Source organism: Saccoglossus kowalevskii, chromosome 1 (assembly GCF_978046115.1).
Source record: "Saccoglossus kowalevskii chromosome 1, keSacKowa6.1, whole genome shotgun sequence".
NCBI lineage: Eukaryota > Metazoa > Hemichordata > Enteropneusta > Harrimaniidae > Saccoglossus > Saccoglossus kowalevskii.
Genome location: NC_140641.1, coordinates 37,594,835 through 37,599,538, shown reverse-complemented (window position 1 = coordinate 37,599,538; position 4,704 = coordinate 37,594,835).

The window sequence follows — 4,704 nt, the reverse complement described above, 5'->3', positions numbered from 1 at the left end:
AGGACACGCGAACGAGACGGAAATTCTACGTAATCTTACTGTACATGTCATTCTGAATTATAGATAATAAACTCTTTCGTGTAGCGCTGGGATAATCTTGATCCAAACGATTAACGTAACCCAACACTCATTAATATCCAACACCTGCAAAATATGGCACAGCCTAAACATTTACTGAAATATTGATAACTAGAAGTTCTTATGCCAGAAGCAAAAGTTTCAATAATTCCCACTTTATTAATAAACGCGTATTCGTTATTGAAAATATATTACCCGTCGCAAATATTTGTGGGGTTTACTGACGAACATCACACTATTTGCTTTGCCAGAATATTGACTCAAATTATTTAAAAAAAAAAATCACACCGCGAAATATTGTCACCACTAAAGCAATATAACACCGCGAATACGACAGCTGCTGGAATAATGTTCGTAATACTGCACCATGACCATATGACACTAGAGAAGAGTATGGTCAATAGCTTATTACACAATAAAACATAAAAATAGAAACAGATAATAATGTTGACTTGTAATAATGAATAGTAAGTGTATTTTACACAAATCAAACATTACGATAATTGGCCACCTGAAACAGACTATCAGATTTCATTGTCTGACTGCAATGTGGTTCCAATATTTGCTATTGTTCACTAATTCCGAATAAAACTATACCTTGTGCACGGACGGAACCAGGTAATTGCGGTAAAAGTGTGTTTGTAAATAATGCGAGATATGAATCATTGCCCCCTAATTGTTAGGTCATTTAGCCACAAAATATCTTTAATGTATTACATTTTATTTCATGTCATTCCAACTACAACAACTGCAGACAATTCCAGGTAACCACGCGCTGCTAAAGATGACATGGGCGTTACTGAATGATGAACACCAAGTGCTATTTGAATAACAAACAAATATGTAATTGATGTGCTCAGACAATATACAATACCTGTTAGTTGATATAATTAATCAATACAACCGTATGCGTGTGATAATATTAGCATGGACTTTGTTAGTATATATAATATACTACAGTTGAAAAGGTACAATTCAAACCTGTTGACGGTCTCGAACGTTCTCTTGATATGGAGAAAACGTTTATATTTATTGCTATAATTGAATTATCATGAAGTCTCTTATTGAACAAAAACACCTGCAAAGTGTGCATTTTAATGCCCGTGTGAAGCATCAGCCATTGCTACATACAAATAGTAAATATACGCCAATGAGTTTACGAATGGAAATGTAAAAGACTATGGGGCGGAAACTAAATGAATATTTTACGATATTCTTACTTGTTTATTCGTTTCGTGTAAATGGAGGAGATTCAATGTCAAGTATAAAAGATCAAGTTGGTTGAGCTTGTGTTATAATCCAAGGAACTCCGTTGGATGAAGCTAAGTTAGGAAATACCATGATTTCAACATAAAACCAATACGCCACTCGAATTGTACGAGTGGCATAACACGCTATCGGTTTGCGATATTATTATCAATATTAATTTGGATGTCTGTAACAAGATATCATCGTATTGTGTGACGGATATTTCATCTCTTCTCCCTAGTATAGCCATTGGTCAATTCGAATGCGATAAATATATTATTATGATATATACGTTAGATGTTAACGGATACCCACATCTTACAAATTCCGTAAATGTTTTATAAGATTTGTTTTAACAAGTATGTCATGTTTGCATCATGCTGGCATTTTAACACCACACTTCGAAAACGGAAGCAGGCGTGGGAACCCATGCCGACTCAAATTTCTTTGTTCCTGCATTACTATTTGTCCACGTAGTGTGAATTCATGTGCCAACAGGTGTGAACTGACTTCTCGCCAACGCTTAAATGGTGGGGAGGGGGGAAATGGAATAGGGGTGGACGTTGGGACGTCATACCAGGTGCAGGTCTTGACGGATTGTTGCGATAACCTAGCAAGGGGTGTCTCACGTGTCTTAATATTAAAGAACATCGAAGCTCAACTCCAGAAACTGACTGTGTCTGACTACATGGGTGTGTGAAAGACTTCAGGTGTTCCGTTATAAGGTCTTGTGGTATCCCTACACTGCAGAAGCGAGTAATCCCCAAAATTCCCCTTTGAGCCACATTACAAGTATATCAATGTCCATTATTAACTGGTGTAGGGAGTCAGTGATTGCTGTGTCGTACTAGTTTAGACTACACAGTCAACACGTACAGCAGGTGGTTTCAATCTCGGTACTTTACGGCGTACACGCGTCATCACTGAAGGGCGACATGGTCTACACTACACGACATGTATTCTTTCAAACGCCTTCATAGAACAGGTGCAAATGACGACAACACTACGTACAACACGCTTACGTATGCTCATATGTATTCCATCTATTCGAAAGGCAACAAACTAAGCCAATATATTATTCAACTTGTGACAGGTACATGGTATGCACACTCGCAAAATACCAAAATCGATAAATTTATCGCTACATGCACAGTATACGACTTGCTGACAAATGTGGCGTGTGTGAGCATTTTTCACAATAAATATGCTGCATACAGTCGATAATAAGTACTGTGTATATTATAGATGCATACCGCGGACGGCATACAAAAGTGTCCTGTATATGAACACTTAATCTAATCGGGTGCTTTAGGTTGAAACATTGCATGTGTATTTGTTTTGTGACGTGCTTCAAAATAAAACGGTTTGGAAGAAAGGTGTTTTAGTTACTCTTATAGACTTTTGTACATGTCGTACACATAAACATTCATGAAACATAGATAGTCGGGTGTTTTACCTTGAAACATTACATGTGTGTTTGTTTTAGTTATTGCTTCACGATAAAACAATTTGGAAGACAATGATTTAGTTACTCTCATTAACACTTTGCATTTATAGTCTGGTGTTTATGGTTGAGACATGGTTGGTGATTTTGCTTATTTGTGTTTTGTTACGAACGGGAATACGAGTTAGTCTCCCGCGAACCTGGCCGCCAATATCCCGCACCCCAGGACGCAACACTAGAGGTCAAACAAAGGCAAACAACCAGAATATGTCAAATAATACTTATTTAATAATACAATAAGCATAAACCATTAACAGGAGTAATATAAATCACAAACTGGTCAGCAATATACATCACAATAATAATAACATTAATGGTAATAGCCCAGCTCGGAATTGCCTACCCTACCTAGGTGCAGAACTCGTACGGTGTAGTGTCAGCGATAGTACAGTTATTCACAGCAACGTCGACGACGATATCAGTTCTACAGCTCCAAACTACGAGGCCTCGGGGAATAAAAACTATACGAAACTGACCGTAATGTTACGTGACTTCCATACCGTCCGTGAGCTGAACTGAACTGCACTGCACTGGTCGGGAGCTGGGTGACAACTGACTCACTCGTGATCACGTTCGTCTTGCACAATCAAAAGAATATTAATTAGCAATGCCAATACATGTTTTCTATTCTAATTCCGCAGCTGGGCAAGCCTCCTAGCTAACTGGGCATTATCAAAATGCATTTATATTACAGCAAAAATAGAATATCGTAACAGTTTAAAATTGAACATTTTTCGAGAATTTGTTTTAAATCACATGTGAGAATGCTAAGAGGTGATTCGAACGACAACTATCGTTCACCAAATATGGATTAATAAAATCTGTTAAACCACGAGGTACTTAATTAACCATGTGCCTCGATTTCTAGTTGTACTTGGTGCTTGACATACAATTATTTTCTGAAGGTAATGACATGACCCATTTTATTATGTGTTGAATCACGTCACTTTCGGTGATTGTCTAGTTGGCATATATACCAGAATGTTTACTCACGAGTCCTAAGACTTTTCACTCAATTGTGTTAAAAATTTGTCCACAAATGTCCTATCAATAAACACTCCAATGACACATTTAGTGTTTTATTATGAAAAAGTGTATTTTGTGTGTTTCCAATGTTCAGCAAAAAGTGTTTTAATAGCTCCCTAAAACACTTTTTAAAAATACTAAAACACTACTGTTTTGATAGGAAATGCAGGTGTTTTATTTCACAATACACATGTTTTCAATTACAACAGTGTCTTTTCACTTAAAACGGTGTGTTTTAATGAGGAACATTAAAGTGCTTCCAAGATTTACAGTGCACTGTTTATATGTTCTCTATATCAAGGAAACTGGCCCACTTCCATTGAGCTAAATATTTACTTTGACTATTATCTATTATCCAGTGTCACAAATCGAGAACCACACAGAAACTAATTTATACAAACAGACAACTTATTACGATGCTTTCAAGTCTCCAATAATGTCTCTCAGTGATAGGTGAACCCTGGCGGTGTTATACGTAATAATTGATGGTGCAGCGTTCTTTCTAGGCATACACGTCTAACGAACAAATCATCATTTCTATTAGTGAACGTATGGTATTATTCAATAGCAATTATTCAATAATGGATATTTCCGATGGTGAGTTTATGAATCGTCAGCAAATAGAATTGGAAGTAACGAATTACGTTACACTGTACTTGGGTTAAACTGTCGTCTAAGAATATTGTTTTTTGTTCACTTTTTTGTTTACTACCATGAAACCATCCAACTCAAATGAATTCAGGAATTACCGATACCGCAGCCGTTTCTTTTATGTTTTGCTCTGTTTGTTAAGCACCAAATAAAGGAACAACCCTGGTAGATTGCCGATTCAATGAAAATGCCACTGG